The sequence below is a fragment of the Eleginops maclovinus genome, chromosome 16, assembly GCF_036324505.1.
Source record: "Eleginops maclovinus isolate JMC-PN-2008 ecotype Puerto Natales chromosome 16, JC_Emac_rtc_rv5, whole genome shotgun sequence".
NCBI classification, from domain to species: Eukaryota; Metazoa; Chordata; class Actinopteri; order Perciformes; family Eleginopidae; genus Eleginops; species Eleginops maclovinus.
In genome coordinates, this window is record NC_086364.1 from 1,022,971 (window position 1) to 1,048,055 (window position 25,085).

General features: G+C 41.9%; 1 protein-coding gene across 2 annotated transcripts in view; it reads left to right on the forward strand.

Annotated features, from left to right (window-relative positions):
- Positions 1-14,840: 14,840 nt before the first annotated feature.
- Positions 14,841-25,085, forward strand: part of rbfox1 (RNA binding fox-1 homolog 1) — a 341,491-nt gene continuing 331,246 nt past the window's right edge. The window contains exon 1 of one of the 2 annotated variants that reach the window (XM_063904620.1): positions 14,841-14,942. The gene's annotated coding sequence lies outside the window, so the exon portion shown is untranslated. The remainder of the gene's footprint in view (positions 14,943-25,085) is intronic. The other variant, XM_063904622.1, reaches the window with a different exon arrangement.

A 25,085-nucleotide genomic window follows, 5' to 3' on the forward strand; every position in this document is an offset into this window, starting at 1 on the left:
ACCATATCTTTGTACTTCTGGTAGTACCGGATGTTATTGTTTTTAGCCTCAATTAGCATGTAGCTTATAGTATATCATATATATGAGTAGAGGGAGAGTAACATACTAAATACGCCACCTCTACATCTCACTCATTGACGCTGCATTAATACTATTACGTGTTTAATAACCAATAAACCTCAGAAGAATTGTACAACAGAATATCATAAGTGGAAGCGTCATGACTATGGTGATGGTGACGTCATAAGAGGGATAAGCAGAACGTGCCATGGACCCGCCTCCGACGACAACAGCCAATAGAAGAGATGGGGATACGCCCATGTGACGAACAGGGGCCAGTAGGATCCGGCCCCCGCTGCCAACCAATGAGTGAAGATGAGTCCGGAAGGAACACAGAGTAGAAATGCCTGGAGTAAACAGAAGGACATAAAGCTTATCATCACTTCTGGCAAAATCCCAACAAGTGTGTGCAACTTTCTTTATTCAGTTTTTTGTTGTTTATTGTGGTTTGCAGTTATTTGTTAATAAGGTAAGTAAAAAATCAAGCTCCGTTTTTTTGGTTTTATAGGCAAATATCCCCTATTATAGTGCATAGAAGTATTTGATGAGTGACATAGAACACTACCTGAGGTTGTGCTGATTTCTGGGATGTGTAAAACTTGATTATACAGTAAAAAATGATAATATAAGGCAATAAACAAAAATATACAAAAACGGAAATGTCCTTGTGTGGGTCTCAGAGGGTTAAAGAAAAAGTTAGAAAACTTAAATATAGCAAAGCTAAACAACCATTCCAATGTTTCCCAATCTGTAGCCCCAGAATTTTTCAGTGCTTTGTCGAGTTATTTCATTAACTCTGTCAAATCCTCCAAATTTGTTTCCTACAGCAGAAAAGAACACAACACTCATGGTAGGCTCTAGCATTAAGGTGTGGGATGAAAGCGGAATTTACAAGCAGAAAAGAACCCTGTCCCCCCCAGCTGGGTTTACACTTAGTAGTAGCAGCAGCAGGAGTGATCGGACTTCATTTGAGGTGTGAATGTTAGCCGCCTCTCTCCCTGGACAAGCCTGAGGAGAGAGCTGTGTTGCTATGGCATGTTAGAACCATTAATTTTAGATGACTTTAGCTGACTATTTTAACTGTTTATCTATTACATTTCTGGATTCTTGTCCCACATTCCTGCATGGTTTCTGAGCATCTTCAGATTACCACTGGATTTAGTTAACGACAGACAGGTGTGCTCAAAGATCAAAGCGTTTCCACGGCAACGCCCTGCCAGTGAACGAGAGACAGCCTGTCAGAGGATGGGTTGACAATATTGTGCTGCATTATTGCATCATTATTAAAAAACTGTAACTGCAATCAGCTAAATATCCTCCCCAGAGTAGGCTATTTAGGATACCAGAGGAACACCTGATGACTCTGTGTTTGCTATATGTGTAAGTCCCTTTGATTAAATGAGCATATCGATGCGACCGTGACACATTCCCTACATTATGATCACCAAATTATGTCGCCAGTCACACAGAATTAATCCCAGGGGGAAATTAGGTTTTAGTTTTAGGATAAAATAAATACTTTTTTACATAAACATCAGTTAAATTACAAATATGCAATAGAAGTCTTTGTAGCCATAGGGACACTGCATCTGAGGCAGAAGAAGGAGGAAGGACATCCTCTACTGCCCAGAGACCCTCTGAAGACTCGGGGTGATGAAGACATGATGAAGACTCAGGCTCATGATGAAGAATTACTCAGCGTACACAAGGTTCCATTGCGTTGACGCTTGCCGGTGGGCGTGTCTGGCACCTGGGGTTAACACGACCAACAACCAATCACATTAATCTCCCGCCCCGGACACACATACCCGCAGTTTGATTGGCTAGCGCTTGTACTGGTATATTTGCATACATGGGATTTGATTGGCTGGCGCTTCCATCGACGCTGGAAAAGTTGAACTTTTCTCAACTTTCGCCGCGAGCAACGGAGCCAAAGCGAAGCAAAGAAACCACAATGCAGTTCGGCAACGCTTGACGTCACCCCATTAAAAGTGAATAGAAAGGTGCGTCAAGCGTCAACGCAACAGAACTGTGTGGACGGGCCGTCAGGTTCATGGTGGAGACATGGTGAAGCTCTTGAGTAGTAGGCTACTCCTTGAGTAGTGCATCACCTGCTGTGGTAACATGCAAAAATAGAACAAGCAGAATAATACATCCTCCACTCCTGTTTTACTCATGTAAATTAACACTCTTTCCTCTACTATTTCCCCACCTGAATCATGTTTTTGCAGCTCTGCAGTCACAGAGCGGAGTGCTCTCTCTCTGCACCGCTCACTATCTCCTGTTGTTGCACAGCATCATGAATGATGATTTGCTGGCGATACGCAGCGGCAGCTGTTGTCATGCTGGCGCTTAGCTCGTTAACTTAACCACCGTGCCATCGCTTCAATTAGATAAGGCTGCTTGCTGCGCCTTCCCGGGTCTGATAGTGATCAAGCCTCCCTGTAGGAATCTCTGTGCCTATTTGTGTGTGTGTGTGTGTGTGTGTGTGTGTGTGTGTGTGTGTGTGTGTGTGTGTGTGTGTGTGTGTGTGTGTGTGTGTGTGTGTGTGTGTGTGTGTGTGTGTGTGTGTGTGTGTGTGTGTCAGTAATTTAGCTCTGAAGAATCCTAAAGTCAAGTTTTGCATATTGTTTATTTTGCTTTTCTAACACAGAGGATGGTCTGTACAACAGTATGGTCCTGAGCAAGGTACTATGTATCACACCTCACAATACATTTTCTGTGGGTGTCCATCATCCTTAATGTGAGAATTGAGTTAATAACTCAATTATGAGGAACCTTCCTGAACAGAGCGGTGAGGATGAGCACAGACAGTGAGGAGCAGCAGGTTACTGGACAATCACAGCTAATGGATAGAGGGATGGATGATGAGAATGCCATCCTGAAGCACCAGGGAGGAAACCACCAACATGGGGGCTGTTCACATCCTGCATTTTAGGTGCACTCATTTCCAAGGTTTTCAGTGTGGACATATGGCAGGCGGGCTTGAACGCAAAAGAGATGCCATCCCTGCGAAGGCTCTCCCAAACACCAATTCAGGCAGCGAACAGGGTGCAAGTTGGACCCAGAGTTGAAAGTAGCTTAAAGGTCCCCTTTTATGCAAAATGTACTTTTTGCTCTCTTCTATACATGAGTATATGTCCCCAGTGTGTAAGGAGACTCACAAAGAGTCAGAAAATACAACCCTCTCTCTTTTCCTCCTTACCCACATCTTCAAAAACGAGAGTACAAACGAGCTGATCCAGATTTGCTGCTGATACGACGTCATAACCGACATGCAGGCTGGCTTTACATTGAACTCCTAGCAACGTCCCACCCACGTCCCAACCTATTGTCCCCAATATACAGTCGCCGAGCTGAATCCCCTCCCCAGCTGTGTGTCTGTGTATTCAGCAAGATGTCTGCATGAGGGACTTAGGGCGTGTGTTCACCAAGGCATTTTACGCCAGCTGAAAACGCCAGGCGTTCTTCTAAAAACGGCCAGCTGGGAGCAATAGGGGGGGCTTTGAAGGGGCAGCATTTTTTCAGCTGAGACGTTTTGGTTGCTATGATACGGAATATTCACGGAAGTGATGTGCGGCAGTTTTGTTCTGATTTCGCAGATGAGTTTGTGTTTGCATACTGCATGTAAAAATGTCGACACAAGGTAGAGTACTTGCTCTGGCTCTTGCTCTGGATGAAGAAGCACCTACAGAGAGAGGACGGACTCGCCGGTCTATGTGGGTTCATGACATTTTGCGGACGAGGGAATATCTTGGCGAGTACCATCGTTTAATTCAAGAGCTGAAGTTGGACGGAGCCCTGTTCAAGGAGTATTTCCGTATGAGCAGGACACAGTTTGAAGTGTTGCTCCGGAAAATTGGACCTTCCATATCAAGGAAAGACACAAATTAGAGTACTATGCAGGTCGATTGGGCTACAAATTAACATGTAACTTGAAGAAATCTGTAGCTAAAATATATTGGATTTAAAAATCCAATAAAAAATTGGAAAAATCCAATCAGCGTTTGATTTCAACTAAGTTATGGAGTTTATCCAGTTAAACCTAACTTACATATTCTTATATATTAATTTAAGTATTTGTGATTCAGTGACAAAAGATTTTACACATGTAAACACTGTGTTGATTGTGTCTAACATATGTATATATTACTTAGTTGTTTTTTTGTATACCCCTTTTTACCCCCCTTTTTTTTCTAGGCTCTTATCTTTGTATGTTATATGTTCTTTTATATTTGCACTGTGGGACTGCCAGAAATGGTATTTCAATGTTCTGTATGTATAACACATGTGGAAACTTTGACAATAAAGTGGACTTTGACTTGACTTGACTTTGAGTCATCATTTAATATAATTACAGCATGATAACATAAAATGATAGATATACTATTGAATTTAGAACCAATGGATTTTTGACCCACTGCAACTTTTTCTGTGTTTTCCAGGTATCTGTCAACAGGCGATTTATTCAGCTCAATAGCGTTTTAGCTACAGGGTGGGTTACTGTACAGTAGCAAGAATAGTGAAAGATGTGTGCGAGGCAATATGGTCATTCATGGTCCAGCAGTACATGCCCTTCCCTGAACAACACCAATGGAAGAAGATTGCAGGAGACTTCCATAGGCTATGGAACTTCCCCAACTGCCTAGAAGCAATCGATGAGAAGCATGTTGCAATACAGGCCCCATCATCAACAGGGTCCATGTATTTCAACTATAAAGGGAGCTTCTCCATCATCCTCCTAGCCATAGTTGATGCCTGCTACCTTTTCCGGATGATGGATGTGGGGGCATACGGTAAAAGTAGTGATGGTGGGACCCTCTGTTCCTCTGACTTTGGCCAGGCCCTCCACCAGGGGACCCTTGACCTGCCAGAGGATGCACCTTTACCAGGAGCAGAAGACCTCCAGCCTGTGCCACATGTCTTTGTGGGTGATGAGGATTTTCCTCTGAAAAAGCACCTTCTCCGACCCTACCCAGGGAAAAACCTTGACAGGGAGAAGCGCGTCTTTAATTACCGTCTCTCCCGTGCCAGGAGGATGGTGGAATGCACATTTGGGATCCTTGCTGCCCAGTGGAGACTCTACCACAGAGTGCTTGGTGTCTCACCAAAGGTGGCAGATGCAATGGTGAAGGCCACTTGCATCCTCCACAATTTCCTACGCTGGGAGGAGGCTGATGATGAAGAGGAAGGAAGGCGTGCCTCCCTGCCACCGGAGCCGCAGCATGCCATGCAGCCCATCCAGTGAGTAGGCAGCAACAACGCCTCTAGGGAAGCACTGGAAGTAAGACAGAGGTACACCACCTACTTCCCCTCTCCAGCAGGTGAAGTTGCATGGCAGCATTCTGTGATCTAATGCCTCTCCAACTCCCACCACCATCAGTACCATCAACATCAGGACTACCACCATCCGTATAAAAAGGCTCTTTTAAGAGCCACCCATACCCTTAAAAAAAGCATATTTCCTCTGTTTTTTGTTTCTCTTTTACCAACAAGCTACCCAATGCAACACAGCAGTCTAAATCAAAAGAGGAAAATAAATGACTGGGAAAGAACAATACTTTTAATCATATTATTTTTATGAGCAAGAACAGATTCATAAATAAAACATATTGTCAACAGATATAAAATAATTAAGTGATTCCTAAATATTAACTTAAGTCATGTGTTTTACTGATGGTCAAATAGGTTGTCAAATTCTGCTTCATGTAAAATTTGTTGGAATTTAATTTTAAGCTCTGATTGAATGCGGGAGGGCTTTGTGGTGTTGGCCTGATTTTGGGTCAGGGACAAGGAGTCTGATGAAAGTGTGCTGTCATCTCCTGTCTGTGACAAATCAGAAAAAAATTAATAATAAATAATAACATACGGACAAAGTATACTAATAATGATAATTATTAATTCCTTTGACAAAAATAACATGTGAATCCTTACTATTCTTTAACAGACTTAATAGCATTCAGCACCTTCATATTGATACCTGTAGTATGCTACATTACCTCTACTGGTGTAACTAGGGACTCTAGGAGAGCCTCTACATCAACATCCTCATTATGCATGAAATGACTGGCGGTGTCCCTATCCGGGACGTATGGCTCTGCGTACAGCCCCGAAAAAAAAATTAAGAGACCGCTGCAGCATTATCAGTTTATCTTGTTTTATTATTTATAGATGTCTTTGAGTTAAATGTTTTTAAATGTTGTTATTGTATGCTATAAACTACTGACAACATTTCTCTGTGTTGGAATTCAACAGACACTGGAATGGCTGCCATATTATAAAGATTTAAGAAAAATGTGTCTCTTAATTTTTTCCGGAGCTGTATGAAATACATGTAATGTCTCTGTTCTAGTGGTAAACACTGGAGAAAGAACAAGCTTTGTGCTGTATCAGAAACAATGCGCCACGTGTTCTGGAAGTATTATGGTCTGTGTTTACATTAGCAAGCATCGCTAACACTCAGAGCTAACGCTGTACTGGAGAGACTGTGTGTAATATAGAGGTCCTGTCCTTGTGGTAAACCGAGAGTGAAACGTTTGAGCTCCATACTGTTTCAGAGATTGTGCTGGATGTGGTTTGGAACATAATATGGCGTTTACAGTTTTTTTTTTACAATTGCTTAAACAGAATTTTGGAAACTATCCTGGTTTATCAAAAATACTTAACACAATTCACACAACCACACACCCACACTGCAAAATACCTCATGCTGCAAAATGAAGCACTGCAACCAAAACTACATATACCATTATGAAAATCAAACTTTTGCACCAAACGGCAAACACTTCATTCATATTACCAGATTTTTGTCTCACCAACTACACACTGTTGGGCAAAATGTAAAGTACTAACCTCTTTAGTAAGCTTTGCCATAATACTAAAATAGTTCAAATTGTTGAAAATTCTTCAGATTGTTCAGATACACACACATGCTGCTGTTATTTTTATTTTTTCACCAAAAAAGTCAATGCAAATATATGCACAGCATATACATTGGAGTGAACAAAAATATGCTAACAAAAAACAGTAAACTGAAAAAGAAAATTACAGAAAAAATGTGCAGAAAAAAAATATATGAAAAAAAGAGGCGAGAAAAATACTGTAATTAGGCAGCATCTTGCCGCATAGCTGGATCTGGCCACAACGCCTCGTCCACATCCACAGGCAATAGCTTCCCTTGCCAGACATGGAGGGAATAAGCGCCTTGAGTGCCTTATCCATCCCTGAATCGCACCCACATCAATTTCATCACATGCCTCTTCCATAGCCTGCAAAAGAGGCATGCGCACAAAGGGCTGCCGGTCGTTAACCTTCCACCGCCATGCTGAACAGAACTCTTCTATGGGGTTCAAAAATGGTGACTATGGTGGGGGTATTGCACAACAAATGGTGGGTGGTCAGCAAACCAGGTTTGGACTGGGGCTGCACGATGAAAGCTCACGTTGTCCCATACTATAACATACCTGTTTCTTCGATGCTCTGCATCATTCATACGCTCTGGTGGTATGAGAATATTGTGGAGTCTGTCCAGAAATGTGAGACAATGGACTGTGTTGTATGGTCCAAGGTTGGCATGACGGTGGAGGACACCATGCGTATTGGAGATGGCAGTGCACATTGTGATGTTCCCACCACGTTAGCCAGGAACATCTATAATGGCTCTGTGGCCAATGACGTTCCTTCCCCTTCTTCTGGTCTTTGCTAAGTTGAACCCAGCCTCATCTACAAAGATGAACTCATGCGGGATTGCATGAGCATCCATTTCCAGAACTCCCTAGAAACAAAGAACAGAAATCAGTCAATACGGTGTTATCAGTACACTGGGAAACAATGTTTCATGTAGTGTACTGTAGTCAATATTGTACTCACATCCACATATGCTCTTCTGAGCTCTTTGTTTCTTTGAGAGTTTCTCTCAAAAGGCACCTTATATATTATTGTTTCATACTGATTTGGTTTCGCTCGAGAACACGAGCCAATGTGGACAAGCTGACTTGTTGAATGTTGTTGAATACAGTGTTGTCTTGGATGATGTGACTTTGAATATCTCTTAATCTGATTTCATTACTTTCTAAAACCAAGTACCAGAACAAAGCAAAAGCAAGACAGAAACAGATTTTGCAGAAAAACACATAAGGTTGAAAAGTACAAGGCTGTAGATTGTAAATGCTTTATGTTTAGTATTTATGTAACCTTATTACATTCCAACACATTTTTCTTTATGTACGAGCTGTTCAAGTATCACATTGTGTATGTGTGTGTGTGTGTGTGTGTGTGTGTGTGTGTGTGTGTGTGTGTGTGTGTGTGTGTGTGTGTGTGTGTGTGTGTGTGTGTGTGTTCTATACACTTATGTACCTCACCGTCATTACACTACACATTCACCAACAGTGAACCAGCAAGCCAATAGAGGTTTTTGAAGTCCCCAGTTGGTCATGGTTTAAGTCAAGCGTAAACTACATCTGAAACCCTGAGGTGAATATATTTGAAACAACCGGTGACCTGCAGGTGTGTGACTATTAACGTCCTTAATCAGCTCTGCCCCTACATGCTGGAGCCAAAACCAGAACCAAACCCCTAATCTGACCCGGCACATGACAAATCCCAGATGCGGCGGAAATCAAATCCCTGGTGATGGGTTAAGGTTAGGTCAGCCGCGATTCATTTATGCAACTGACTTCATTTGGGGAGGCAGAGGATCCAGCCCTTACAGGTTTTGTTGGTTTAGTAAAAAGGAAACAAGCTACGCTCCTGCAGGTGCTTCCTTTGGGTTTCCGTGCCGATGGTTCTTCACACCGTGACAACACTATGAAATGTCTCTCATTGTGGCTCGTTCCCTCTCCCATTCTTTCTACTCGTCCCTCACTCCACTAAAGTGCCACTTCCTTGCCATTCTCTACCTGACCACCAGATGCACGCAGACGTCTCCATCTGCTCCGGTCATCTGACACCCTCATTCACCTATTAACCTTTTTTCCTCTTTCCCTTGTCCTGCAATATATAACCAGTCTTAATACACTCCAATCCATGCAAGATCTAATAAATTGCCAATTTTCTTTTGTGCCTTGCTTTTTGAATGACTACATGTGAACCTAAACTGTAAGACATGCCGCCAAGAGACAAAAATGTTAACAAAGTCTGGATGTAGACTTGTAGAGTGGTGCCGTGATGTCACAGCTGTATACGGACACACCTCCTTGGGCCTGTCTTCCGTGATTTATGTTTTCTTACCACATACACAAATGAGCCATTGAGACAAGTACACCCACACACACCCACACACACACACACACACACACACACACACACACACACACACACACACACACACACACAAACACACATACACACACACACACACACACACACACACACACACACACACACACACACACACACACACACACACACACACACACACACACACACACACACACACACCTCTGTGCATTTACACAAATTAAACCTGGCAAAGGATCATTCATTCCATCATGTCACCTACCTCTCACCATGTCTTATTAATGTATTGTGACCGCTCAGTGCAAATCTCTTACTAGGCACATGTTTTAACAGTCATTCTCAGATAAGCCTGTTTGGTTTTAGATTGTGATATTTAAAAAGCATATCTGTATTTGTAAGATGTTCTTGTTTAGTTTGAAGTATTTCAACCTTATATTTTCATCAGATTACCATGTGTGGCATAGCTGCAATCTTTTGCCACTCAAATGGAACATTTGTAGTTGCAGATCAGGAGCTTCATTTATAAAGTTTTGCGTAGGATTCACATGGGAAGGTAGCGTACGTAGGACAAAGCAAGTAAATATGCACAAAAATATTCCGATTTATAAAACACTGCGCACGCACGTCCTACGCCTTTCCCTTTATAAATCACAATCAACTCGAAATGCGGCGCAGCTTTTGCGGACTTCCCGTCATGCCCAGGTTGCCTATAAATAGTCAAAGAAACATATGTGAACATGGAAATGTCTGCAAACAGAGCCAAAAGACGAAATTTCTCAGAGTGTGAAATTGATATCCTTGTAAGAGAAGTAGATTCAAGGAAATACATTTTATTTGGTGGCCACAGGATTGGTGTTACTAACGCTAAAAAGGCAACAGAGTGGCAGCATGTGGCAGATGCTGTCAACTCTGCTTCAGCACAGGTGCGAACTGTGGCCGAGGTTAAGAGAAAGTGGTCTGATGTGAAGGTGGAGGCCAAAAAACGCCTTGCCCTACACCGGCAGAGTGTGTGTGCGACAGGAGGGGGAAAGGGGGTCCCGGCGCTCACCCCCCAAGAAGCCCCTCACTGCAGTGTGCAATTGACCTTTCGCTAAGCCCCGACCCCCTTGGTTATTGTTGCTAAGTCCGACAAACATACTTTCAACATGGCGTTTTCGACAGCTCTTCCAGCTGAACTGCTGTCCGGCTTTTACGAAGCAGCAAATGCTGTTTCTGACCAAAGTAGACAGAGAGGTTTACAGTATGCCTTTGAGGGTTACATACAGGACATCAAGGTCAGACGCCATCTTTTGAGCGTACGCCACATTTATAAATGAGGCCCCTGAATGTTGGGAAAAAAACACATCTGACAGGGGGCCCCTATGAACGGACCTATGTCCCCTTAGGGGGGCACACATTAATGATTACCTCAGGTGAGCACACATGCTTTGGATGTACACATATTTTCTTCTATAAATGGCATGCACAGAGATAGTTCAGGGGGGACTTCCACAATTGGCTCTGGGAACCTCGTATTGCCCGTGTTGGTGTCTGATACTATGCTGTTGTAATAAACCTTATTATATACAAGCTGGTGTCTCCGGAGACTTCTTCATCATTTTCACAAACATCGCTACAAGATATGCATCACTTTCCCCACAGGTTAGTGTGTTAGCTCAACTATAAACACTAAACACAAATGGTTGAGGCTCATAGAAATATCAGTTTTATTTATAGCCCAATATCACAAATCAAAAATGTGCCTGAATAGGCTTCAGGGTTTGTACAGCATAAGACACCTTGTGTCCTTTGAACCTCTCTTTCAATAAGGATGAACTCTCGATTGATAGCTTTGTTTGGACTCTCTCATGATATGGCAATCAGCCACAGTGTTAATTTAACAAAAGCTAAAGCACCAGCCCTTAGAGACTATAACTTGTCCTTTGCAAATAAATGTGTGGGTCCCACAGGGCTCCCTCCTGGAGCCTCATCCTTCATTATTAAACAAAACACCAGCCATCATAAATATGCTGAAACAGACAACTTCTCATCTCTCTAAATGGCCACTTTTGACACATTAACTACCTAGTCAGCTGCATAGAAAAAATCTACTCCTAGATGGCAGGCTACTTAATTCAGAAACAGGGATAAATGAGATTAGACCATTAAACTAAAGTCCTTTGAAACCTTCATTGGTCTCTTTTGGCTTTAACAATATAATGACTACTGTACTAAAATCCAGAAGTAAGACCTTCCTTGTGCTTGCTTGATTCTGTATATACTGTAGGTGTATGGTCGTCTGTTATTTTTGTGACTTTCTGTTGTCTGTTTGATTACAATTGTATGTAAAGCTCTCTGAACTGATTTTGTAAGATGAGGTTCTTTATCAATACATTTGAAGGATTTATGAATGTTTTACCAAATGTTGTGCCAATCCATCCAATATTGAAATGTTATGGCGGCCAAATAAATTTGGGTCACCAAGAGGCTAACCCTGGCTATATGTTGATCGTTTTTGGTCCTACTAAAGTTATCTATTGATTTATATATTAAACATGATGGACAACTCAAAACTCTAGTATGGAGTAAGTGCTCAACACATACAAAATTAAAGTGATGTAAACAAATCATAATAACACAAATAATAAACTAAGTCTAAATAGCATTTTGGCTCCTACAAGTATATTACGAATGTTGATGAGCTGATGGTGATGCTAAAGAAGATTAGGGTATGTCTTAAAGCTTTATCATCTGGGTACCTTTAATATCTATACAACATTTCATTGTAATCTTTCCGATATTTGAGTTTCATTAGTTGAGATTAATTTATATCCCTATAAACATAAAGTTTTGAAGAAATTGAAGTTTAATGACTATGCACAAAGTAAAGCCAGACAACTAAAGTATGCTACACTCTCACAGCAGTACTGGCTGCAAGATATATCTCCATGCATATACAGTGGGGCAAGAAAGTATTTTGTCAGCCACCAATTGTGCAAGTTCTCCCATTTAAAAAGATGAGAGAGGCCTGTAATTTTCATCATAGGTACACTTCAACTATGAGAGACAGAATGGGGGAAACAATCCAGAAAATCACATCGTCTGATTCTTAATGAATTAATTGATAAATTCCTCGGTAAAATAAGTATTTGGTCACCTACAAACAAGCAAGATTTCTGGCTCTCACAGACCTGTAACTTCTTCTTTAAGAGGCTCCTCTGTCCTCCACTCATTACCTGTATTAATGGCACCTTTTTGAACTCGTTATCAGTATAAAAGACACCTGTCCACAACCTCAAACATTCATACTCCAAACTCCACTATGGCCAAGACCAAAGAGCTGTCAAAGGAGACCAAAGACAAAATTGTAGACCTGCACCAGGCTGGGAAAACTGAATCTGCAATAGGTAAGCAGCTTGCTGTGAAGAAATCAACTGTGGGAGCAATTATTAGAAAATGGAAGACATACAAGACCACTGCTAATCTCCCTCGATCTGGGGCTCCACGCAAGATCTCACCCCGTGGGGTCAAAATGATCACAAGAACGGTGAGCAAAAATCCCAGAACCACACGGGGGGACCTAGTCAATGACCTGCAGAGAGCTGGGACCAAAGTAACAGAGGCTACCATCAGTAACACACTACGTCGCCAGGGACTTAAATCCTGCAGTTCCAGACGTGTCCCCCTGCTTAAGCCAGTACATGTCCAGGCCCGTCTGAAGTTTGCTAGAGGGCATTTGGATGATCCAGAAGAGGATTGGGAGAATGTCATATGGTCAGATGAAACCAAAATAGAACTTTTTGGTAAAAACTCAACTCGTCGTGTTTGGAGGAGAAAGAATGCAGAGTTGCATCCAAAGAACACCATACCTACTGTGAAGCATGGGGGTGGAAACATCATGCTTTGGGGCTGTTTTTCTGCAAAGGGACCAGGACGACTGATCCGTGTAAAGGAAAGAATGAATGGGGCCATGTATCGTGAGATTTTGAGTGAAAACCTCCTTCCATCAGCAAGGGCACTGAAGATGAAGCGTGGCTGGGTCTTTCAGCATGACAATGATCCCAAACACACCGCCAGGGCAACGCAGGAGTGGCTTCGTAAGAAGCATTTCAAGGTCCTGGAGTGGCCTAGCCAGTCTCCAGATCTCAACCCCATAGAAAATCTTTGGAGGGAGTTGAAAGTCCGTGTTGCCCAGCGACAGCCCCAAAACATCACTGCTTTAGAGGAGATCTGCATGGAGGAATGGGCCAAAATACCAGCAACAGTGTGTGAAAACCTTGTGAAGACTTACAGAAAACGTTTGACCTCTGTCATTGCCAACAAAGGGTATATAACAAAGTATTGAGATGAACTTTTGTTATTGACCAAATACTTATTTTCCACAATAATCTGAAATTAAATTATTTAAAAATCAGACAATGTGATTTTCTGGATTTTTTTTTCCTCATTTTGTCTCTCATAGTTGATGTATACCTATGATAAAAATTACAGGCCTCTCTCATCTTTTTAAATGGGAGAACTTGCACAATTGGTGGCTGACTAAATACTTTTTTGCCCCACTGTATTTTCAAAGAAGGAAGACCCTAACAAGGTCTTTGTGTGTTTATTAATGTATGAAAAGACACTCCCCTGATGTTGATACTTGTGTTCGTGTGGATTCAAAATACCTCTGCGTCTTAACGTCCATCATCAAGTTGTTGTTGTTTTTCTTTCATCCATATTGAAAATCCTTATGATTTCTTTCTGTTTTCTCAAATGTTACAACAAATATGCAACCACATGTGTTAAACTCACCTCACATTTGCTCTGCATAAATTTGCTTATTTTGTCTTTTGAGTAATCCTAGCAAGAGCATTGTCTTTTCCCTATAGCAGTCTGGCAATAATTATTCAAGCTTTAATTTGTTACGAGAACGCCTACTGAGTTATCAGGCAGCTTGCCAAACATAGTCTTTATGAATAACTGTGTGTGGAAAGGGCTCCCCAGTTTACCTCCCTGCCTCCAACGTTGTTATAAGAGATGTACAGCAAAAACCAGTCAACATTTTTTTTTAGACAGTATCTTCATGTTTTTGATGCTTTTTTGTCCATGCATTTAACATTCATAGGAACACAATCTATATATTACTAAACATTTCAAATGAATACAGCTCTGGAAAAGATCAATACACCACTCCAAAACAACAAGAAACATCTTGAATCTCAATCTCTACATTTATGGCCGCCATTCCATTCCAGTGTCTGTTGAATTCCAACACAGAGAAATGTTTTCATCACAGTTTAAAGAATACATAAAATAAAAATGCCACACATATTTATAAAAACGTTAAGGTCAGCACATTGTTCTACAATACATACCATGTGTATTATAATGAGACATTATATGGGAAACTACAGGCACACCATTGATATTTTTTTTAAAATAACCTTTTATTTTGACAGCTTCTCACAACTTCCGGTGTGTGAAACTCATTGTGACGAGTTCAGCGCTGGAGCAGGGAGCAGCAGAGGAGAGAGAGAGAGAGAGAGAGAGAGAGAGAGAGAGAGAGAGAGAGAGAGAGAGAGAGAGAGAGAGAGAGAGAGAGAGAGAGAGAGAGAGAGAGAGGGAGCGGGTGTCAGCAGCTGTCAGTGTCTCTCAACCGCCGAGGGTCCAGCGGCAGCAGGCAGGTGAGTGAAGCGGAAAATGCGGTTCTGAATGCGAGGGGAATATGTGCTGTGTCCCGCTGGTTCTGCTGCTCTGTGCAAGTCGTAACCCTGTCAGGGAGATGAAGTAACGGTAGGAAGGTGAGCTGTTAGAGGCGCAGGTTCCCCTCTCATGTGTGTCAGTGATCACTGACACTTTATAAAAGGTCTTACTTTGTAACATCGTCATACATATGTGATTTAGCTGGAGTTAGCAGCATTAAACAATGGGAGTGGGAAAGCTTCACGTGCAATTCAGGGTCGGTGGTCAAGTTTGTATTGCATCATGTAAGCCTGGCTTAAACTCGACAGTGTTTGCTTTAAAAACCACCAAATAATTTATGGCATATCGCAAAACCTATTTTTTCTGTCTCTCTTGGGTACTTGGATGTGTTTCCTTCTTCTGAAGATGTGCCTGGATGTGGAGGCTACCTGCTGAGTTTTCTCTGTGCTGGAGTAGATTTTCAGTGAGATCTTTGGCTTCTGACTCTAGTTCAACCCAAACTCCACATTTATTTATTTGTTCTTCATGTTTTTAATATCAATGTGGGCTCATAGCTTCATAAAGTCTATGTTTCATAGAGTTCTGATGTGTCATTAGGCTAGGGGAGTAATGTAATGGGACTAAATAATTATGATACAAAAAAGGTCTGTATTCCATTACAGTTGATAATACAATAAAAAAAGAGAGGCGTAACTGCATTATAAAAAATGAGCATATAGTGTTTGTTGTAAAGGATCAGATGTTGTCTCTCCTCTGTCAGCTGTTCTGTTCTGTAGGCTGATACTTTAAATGTGAATTTATACGCCTACTGCCTGGATCTGCTTTATGGTTTTCTCTTTCTTTGGTTAGTTGGTTCTGTTTTAAATTCAGCAGGTGAACCTATGTGTTCATAAAATCTTGTGCGTGAGTTTTACTGTGTGTGTTAAACCAAAACGGAGCATTTTCTGTCAGCTCAGATTTTATTTCTGCTTTTTTAGACTGTAGTATGAGCTCATGTGCTTCAGTGTTGGTGTGTAGGCTGCTGCCTGAATACGCTTTATTGAAGGCATGTGATGACGGTGCTACAGCCAAGCCTGATTTCAAATCTTCAGTGTTTTCTTTCAAACCCACCAAGAGAAATTTAAGAAACCTCTATTTTCCATCTCCCTTGAGATGTCTTTCCTTCTTGTGAAGATGTGCCTGGATGTGGAGGCTACCTGCTGAGTGTTCAGTGTGCTGGAGTAGATCTCTGGTGTCTGCCTCTGGTTCAACCCTTTCAATGGGTTTATAGACTTCTGATGTGTTCCCAGGCTTGGAGAGTAACGGATTACATGGAACAGGATTACGTATCGGGATTTAAAAAAGGTAACTGTATTCCATTACAGTTACATAAAAAATGTAATCAGATTACTGTTACATTTGTACAATTTAGACATTACTGTCAGTATTACAATGTTAGTTAACTACTGAAAAGAGCATATAGTGTTTGTTGTAAAAGGATCAGATTTCTTTTATTATGTTGTCCGACATAATACACTAAAAGATCTTATTTACATTTATTTTATTTTGTATTTTTTTTGTATTTTTTGGGGGCTTTTTGCCTTTAATCAGATAGGACAGTGGAGAGTGACAGGAGGGTGGGAGAGAGAGCCGGGGCGGGACCCGGAGAGGACCACGGGCCGGGAACCGAACCCGGGTCGACGGCGCACGGTGCAGGTGCCACAGCCAGCTACGCCACGGCCTGGGCCTATTTTGTATTTTTTAACATTATATTTGATATTGAGTTAATCAGTTAACATTACTTTTATATTTTGAGACTCAGATTATGTTACTGATTACATTGTTTTAAAGGTAACTGTAGCGGAAAACGTGTTAAAGAAACCTCCCAACCCTGTATCACATAATAATATCGAAATTCTTCCAATTGCAAACAATTGTTTTTTCTGCTCGGTAGCACTTTGAGATTACTGAAATGAAAAGTGCAATACACATCAAATGTATTATTATTATTATTAAACATTTAAAAAAGACCAATTAAACCTAATATGATTTTATGCTCATATATCTGTGAGCTGCTTTTTAAGATTGATATCATTGTTGGATCCTATGCGCTCGGGGCTGAGACTCACACACAGGTTAATGAAGTCAGAAAGCATTAAGATAAAATAAAATATGTTGGGTTTTGTTTTTCCATCGGATTTGTCAACACCAAAAAGGAATTGATAGCAACAGACTTATGCTCAAGATGTTTCATATTTTCGAATACAGTTGAAGTCCATTTTCTTTGTTATAAAATAAAGTTCCTTTTGTGTGAGCGCAGACACTCGTATCAAGCTCAGCGTTTGCGCAAAGTTATCTTAAAAAGAAAATGTTATGCTTCACTGGACAAAACGAAAGGTTTGCCTTGCAGTGTTTCCCATTTAACCTTGAATATGACCGCCCGCCATAATCAAATTCCCTTCCCAAAAGTTGCATAATGACGCTGTGGCGAAATAAATAGATGGATGCCTACAAATTGGAGTGTAGTGATTTGATCCCCAGTTCCTGAAGTCAACCTGTGGGTAAGATAACGAACCCTAGAATCCTGAATGTCTGTGGTGTTGAAGTTTATACAAGTCACTTTGGATAAAAACGTCAACTATAATACCTTTTTTATACTTTTCAAAGAATACCTTTTTTACTTTCACACATCGAGCGGTGTGGCAGTGAAAAGAGTCCCCTATTCAATCATAAATCATGAAATGCGCACTTAAATGTACAGCAGTTTCAGGGATGGGGGGGATTTGTTAACATTTTCAAACATGGCTTTTGTTAGTTGTTATGTAGTACGCACAGTTTGCACAATATAACAGTTTACATTTTGCAGTTGTGTCATTCATTCTGATTCTTTCACCACTTAAGACATGAGGGCCACCACTGATCAGGTGTAAATGAATACATTTCCAATCATTCAAACAGAAATAAATACTGTGACACCGTTATAATTTGGGGGGAAAAATGGTCATACCGCCCAGTCCTATGTTTATCCATTTTTCCAGATTTTAACATGTGCACAGTTTACATTTTGGTACATCCAAATGCCACTATTTCATTCATTGATCTTTGGGTTTGCCTACTCAAATGTCAACATGTAGTCGGATATTTTAAAGAAGAATTGGCTGCTTGTGCCTTTTAACCAACACATTTTGTAATATAGTGAATTATTAGTTTTTCACTTGAACACACTCAGAATTTGGGGTTCGGGCGATGTGCCAAATATATGGTCATTGAAATTGGAGGAGTTCTTTAGAGATTTTAACATGTGCACATTTTACATTTTGGCTTAATATTTATGAATGTATGTGTGCTCCAGGTAATTAGCTTAAAAACAATCATCCTGTTGGGCCCATGAAAATGACTCATATAGTCTTGGACATGCTTCTTCATGCCTATAGCATTGCTGCCCTTATGTTTAGGATTATGATAACATAGAGAAAATATCAGCATGTCATTGAAGCAAAATTAAATATCAAAACTAATTTAAGTGTGATTGAAGCGTGTTGAGGGGAGGCTCTCTTGCTTTGCAGTGGTCTTTCATGTGGTGAATATGCAAAACGAGGGAGAGAAGCATCTGCTGTTTGCTTTCCATCCAAGCTGGCTGTCATGTAGGCAGGGACCGTGTATTGATCGCCTCATGAAACTGTATTGCTGAAAGAACTATCACACGCTGACAGACTGTGCAGGCTATAATTGAGTAGCACACAGCGAGTCCCGGGGAGAGGATTTACAAGCTACTGCAACTGTTTACAAGTTTGAGTTAATATTGGATGAGCTAAGGCAAAACATATCCACCTGCTGACAATGAAACACTACATCCATTTGTACTAATCAGTGATGGAATCTATTCTATTCTCTGCTCATCTATGGGTCCGCAGGAGGAACCTATATTTAGGTTAATTCTTGTTAAAAACTCTGTATTTTGTTCAAACATATAAACTTCATAGAATATAAGTCCATACCAGTTTCTTAACATGTTCTTTTTATTCAGATCTACTGTACATTTCACTAGTCCATGGCTTCCCACACGGCTATGGAGTAGCCAGTCAGTGGAGATAGGTAGTGAGACAGGGGTTTTCGGCAACCCCAAGCCCCGAGGAAGTGCGCACAGCCCCGAGGCAACTTTTTGTAGTGGCCGGACGGCGGTACTACAACTTCTGTGTCTGTTTGTGACGTCAATGAGCCCAGAAATATTTTTTCCCATTGACTTACATTGGGAAAGAGACTCTAAATCAGCGGATATTTAAATAAATAACCCTTTTATTATCCTTATTTAAATTATTAGGTCCTTAAAGTTGCAAAGTTGAATCCAGAGTTATATTCTCTTTCCATTCATCCAGTGCCGCTGCTAGCCATTTTGGTGCCCTAAGCATAATTCCTTCATGATGCCCTCCCCCCCCCCCCCCCCCCAATAAAAAAACATTATGAGTTGTGATGAGTGAGTGGGGAGGGGAGGGGGGGAGGGGAGAGGGGGGCACCATCGGTACCTTTGAGTAGTATGCCTAAAAAGTGCCTCATATTTCTATAGTCTACTGAAATAATTTCGGCCTTATAATTATTATGACGATTTTTCATTAGGCTATTTTTGGTGGTGCCCCCTCGACACTTGGTGCCCTACGCACAGCGCGTAATGCGCGTTATGGGAGCGGCGGCACTGCATTCATCTGACTGACAGACAGCGGGAGATCGGAGGAGGGGCTTAAGGGAAACCTCAACTGCGCATGCTCTATGATACGTACGGGCACTTTTGCTTTCGACAGCCAGGCATGACGGGGAATTTGTGACGTTATGTTCTCGAGAATCTCAGGCTATTTTGGCTTCATGCGCCGCTAAACAGCTGAGCAGCTCTCATAGCAATGAACAACGCCCTGCCTCCGACAATTCATCCAGGTCACTTACAGTTTTTTACAATTGCTTAAACAGAATTTTGGAAACCATCGTGGTTTATCAAAATACTTAACACAATTCACACAACCACACACCCAAACTGCAAAATACCTCATGCTGCAAAATGAAGCACTGCCACCAAAACTACATATACCATTATGAAAATCAAACTTTTGCACCAAACGGCAAACACTTCATTCATATTACCAGATTTTTGTCTCACCAACTACACACTGTTGGGCAAAATGTAAAGTACTAACCTCTTTAGTAAGCTTTGCCATAATACTAAAATAGTTCAAATTGTTGAAAATTCTTCAGATTGTTCAGATACACACACATGCTGCTGTTATTTTTTATTTTTCACCCAAAAAGTCAATGCAAAATATGCACAGCAGATACATTGGAGTGAACAAAAATATGCTAACAAAAAACAGTAAACTGAAAAAGAAAATTACAGAAAAAATGTGCAGAAAAAAAATATATGAAAAAAAGAGGCGAGAAAAATACTGTAATTAGGCAGCATCTTGCCGCATAGCTGGATCTGGCCACAACGTCTCGTCCACATCACAGGCAATATCTTCCCTTGCCAGACATCGAGGGAATAAGCGGAGTGCCTTATCCATCCCTGAATCGCACCCACATCAATTTCATCACATGCCTCTTCCATAGCCTGCAAAAGAGGCATGCGCACAAAGGGCTGCCGGTCGTTAACCTTCCACCGCCATGCTGAAAAGAACTCTTCTATGGGGTTCAAAAATGGTGAGTATGGTGGGAGGCAGAGGTGGGACCAAGTCACTGTTTGGCAAGTCCCAAGTAAGTCCCAAGTCTCAGCAGTCAAGTCCAAGTCAAGTCCCAAGTAAAGACAGAGAAGGGCAAGTCGAGTCCAAGTCCAAGTAACACCAAAGCCAAGTCGAGTCCAAGTCCCAAGCTTCTTCGAGTCCTGAACAAGTCATCATGTACTCTTCACTTAATAATGCCATTATCAGACTAACGATCACACAATTTCAACATATCAACCTAATCTTCAGTATTTTTTTATACATACAGATTAAACTATGCATATATTTTATATATCTGTATATACGCATGTGCCCAAAGACCTTCAAAGTATTGTGTGTGAATGGTGGGTTAGAAATGTATGAGCACGGAAGGCACCACTGTCATCCTAAAGTTGGTAAAGCGCCTTGACTAGTGAGGCATGGACTGTGTGGATGCATGTAACTGGCATTGATGCTTCAGTGGATGCCAGTTACAGTAGGTCAACATTTTGCTTAAATCACAAAGAAACCTAATATTTCAATAAAACAATGTTTAATCTGCATAACAATTAAGCAGCATGACTACACACAATGAAAGGTGCTGGGGGTAGGCGCTTGAGAGACAGACAGACAGAGAGAGAGACAGAGTACACCTCCCTAATCTTAGTTATTTGTGTACATACCTGCAAACTCAGAAGGGCTGAAAAAGGTGACAAACTAAACCGTTGTAGGGGGGTCTGGGGGGTCTGGGGGTCTGGGGGTCTGGGGGCATCCCCCCCCCACCCCCCCAGCCTTTGTACACGTTGCCTAGCAACGTCGCACATGCGCATTATATCCTGCTCCGCTCCGAGTTATAGTAGTAGGCTATTCATGGGAAACGCATGAACAGCACGTTAAGATCTCGGCCAAGTCGTAATTAAAAGCAGTTCTTCATTATTTAAGTTAAGCGGCGGTAACGCCAGTGTTAAACACGGTGTTAAACAAGGTGTTAAACACGCAAATGCCGGTTGGTGTGCGTACGGTACTGAGTGTTTATCGGTCCACAGCCGTAGGCCTAATGAACGTGTCGCATTGGTCCATATGTAATGCGCACGTTCTGTTGTTCCCATTGGCATAGAGCTATTGAACATTAATTTTAACAAAGGATACGGATAACATATCGCCCACGGCAGTTTTGTCATTGTATGTATAGCCTATATTTGTATAACGCTATCATCATTCAACATGTAGAATGAACGTGTTATCTATAGAGTCGATTTACATAGATAATTCACAACCATGAACCTAATCTGGATCTTAAACCTGCCAATTGCAACTGAGAGAGACGCAGACAAGACGGACAGCTCTCGACTAGGTTTCCCTTCCGTGGCACAATTGCATCTTTTCCGTAGATGAAATCCGGGGAAATCGTGAATATTAATGAGGGGAAACCCGGGGATTATCCAATCACGCTGGTTAGGTCCCTGATCCAATCCAAAAAGGCCAAAATCCACCACATGATTGCATTGCTCGCACTTGCCTGCCGGCTCTCTCACTTTGCGGTCTTTGGGGCTTCGCAGGTTCGCATTGCAGGGAAGGATGTCCATGATCAGGAAATTAGCTTTTGACTCGAGGCATGTCAAGTCATTACAAGTAAAAGAGGCAAAGTCCGAGTCAAGTCTCGAGTTAATAGTATTCAAGTCCAAGTCGAGTCGCAAGTCATGCCGAATTTGATCAAGTCAAGTCTGAAGTCATTAAAATCATGACTCGAGTCTGACTCGAGTCCAAGTCATGTGACTCGAGTCCACATGTCTGGTGGGAGGTATTGCACGACAAATGGTGGGTGGTCAGCAAACCAGGTTTGGACTGGGGCTGCACGATGAAAGCTCACGTTGTCCCATACTATAACATACCTGTTTCTTCGATGCTCTGCGTCATTCATATGCTCTGGTGGTATGAGAATATTGTGGAGTCTGTCCAGAAATGTGAGACAATGGGCTGTGTTGTAGGGTCCAAGGTTGGCATGACGGTGGAGGACACCATGCGTATTGGAGATGGCAGCGCACATTGTGATGTTCCCACCACGTTGGTCAGAAACATCTATAATGGCTCTGTGGCCAATGACGTTCCTTCCCCTTCTTCTGGTCTTTGCTAAGTTGAACCCAGCCTCATCTACAAAGATGAACTCATGCGGGATTGCATGAGCATCCATTTCCAGAACTCCCTAGAAACAAAGAACAGAAATCAGTCAATATGGTGTTATCAGTACACTGGGAAACAATGTTTCATGTATGTTCTTACAGTAATCTGATTTCATTACTTTCCAAAACCAAGTTTACAATGGCAGCTTCCTGTACCCCGGTGAACATTAGGCCCCTTCCTCCACCATGGCTGCGTCTCTCAGTCCTTTAGAAATACAAAAACATAGGGCACTGCAGCCTGAAGATATTTCCCCCACAGTAGAGTAAATGATACAGGAAACGTGTACAGTAAGTGTATGACATCAGCCATTCATGAAGTAAACAGGTGTCACCCAACAGATACACTATGAAATGGCGTGTACTACAAAGTGTGAAAGAAATGTTGGTTGCATACCTGTGCTCCAGTCTAAATGTCCGGATGACAGAGGCGACAGTAAAACGGCTCAAGTTGGGCTGCACTCTGTCCAGCCTCTCGCATTGTCAGCCCATGGTTGATGACATGATCAACTCAGGTTGCTCTGATTTCATTTGAAAGTTGTTGTCTCTGGCCATGAACTCCTCTACCAGCTCTACCCCTACCTCTCACTCTTCCTCCTCCTCTCATTCTCACCCTTCCTCTTCCTGCGACATTTTCCATTGTTGTTGTAAAAAAAGATGCTCACCTGTGGTGCTTTTATAGTGCTGACTTCCTGATTGAAGTGCTAACAATTAAGCATTGAGGTGTTTGGCCAGGTGGCACATATTTTGGCCAATTAGCTCGTGAAGTGTTATTTTGAATGGCAGTGTTTTGATATGGCAAACATGTGACTGTATGTCAGATTGTTGTGTCTTATGCAGAGAACCGTGTTCAGTGCATTTAGAAAGTGCCATTTTGGATTGCAAAATGTGTGTAAAGCAGAAAATGTATTTAGTGTTTTGGAGACTTGAGAAGAGGTTTTGCTCTCTGTGTGTCAGTTTAAATAATTGTGCTATGCATGTCATTTTAGTGTCTTAGCAACTGTAGAAAACTGTAATACATCCATAGCAAACCCCCAAAGCATGGAGCCTGGCGTTGTAGCAAATGTCCGTTGTGGCCAATCCGTGCCAGTCATGGGACATCATTGTGAAAAATTAGCAGTGACGCTGGAAGTCATTCAGAGTTGGGGGTGCTGAGTGACGTCACCCGGTGACGATGACGTCACACCAAACAGCGCACGGAGCAAAAAATGAGCTAGATTCAATATTATGCTACAACTTACAATAGGCTACTTAAATTAGCTCTATCTTATAACGACACGTCGTGTCATCATAACATTACATAGTTTTGTGTACATCAGATGGCCAGTGTGTAGTATAGCCTACTGTATACATTTACTGACACACACAGACTTTATTCCTAATAAGTGCATTTATTGAGCGACTTAACTGATTACTGTTTTACCAACAGGCAAATCCAGGTCTGTCGTTATACCCAACATTCTCTCTCTTCTCTCTCTCACTCACTCACACTCACACACACACAACAGCAGCTGCAGCTGCAGCATGAACAGCCATCCTCCAAGACATAAGCAATTAGCCAACTACATTTCTTAGCCTGATAACAAATGGGACGGGAAACTAAAAATATCACGATTATGTAAAAGTAGAAAATTCATGTTTTTATTTTGAAAAGTAGAAAGTTGAAAATAAAAATGATTAATTTACTACATCAGTGTTGCAGTGTTGCAATAGTCCTTCACCAGGGGATGCTGCAGCACCCTCAGCACCCCTACTTCCAGCATCCCGGAAAATTAGGGATGCACCGCTACATCGGTGAGACATCGGCATCGGCCGATGTTAGCCCTATTTACCACCATCAGCACATCGGTAAATAAGGTGACATCACGATGGCAGTCGCCAATGTTTATGTTTTGCTACGTGACCGGGAGAAGTCGCATTAGCGTCGTTATTTTTAAATCTGACGGACCAAATCTGAACTCAGGGCATCATTTTGAAGGATTAGATCAGTGACTGTGGGTCTGCCATAACTTTAAAGTCATTCGGGGGGGGGGGGCTTCTCTCTCCTCTCCTCTGTGAGGAGCTGCTGCTGCCCACTGCATGCTGCAGGACTTCTGCCCCGTGTAGCGGGTGTCTGCAGGATCAGTAAATTAAATCCATCATTCAGTGTTCTTGGGAGGCCGTCGTTTATATTTGTGACTTTGTTATACTTGCTGCTACTCCCGTTAACTTCCAGAAACGTACTATGGCTCGCTCAACCTCTCTCTTGCTCTTACACATGCACACACGTATCCCCCACGCTCAGGGG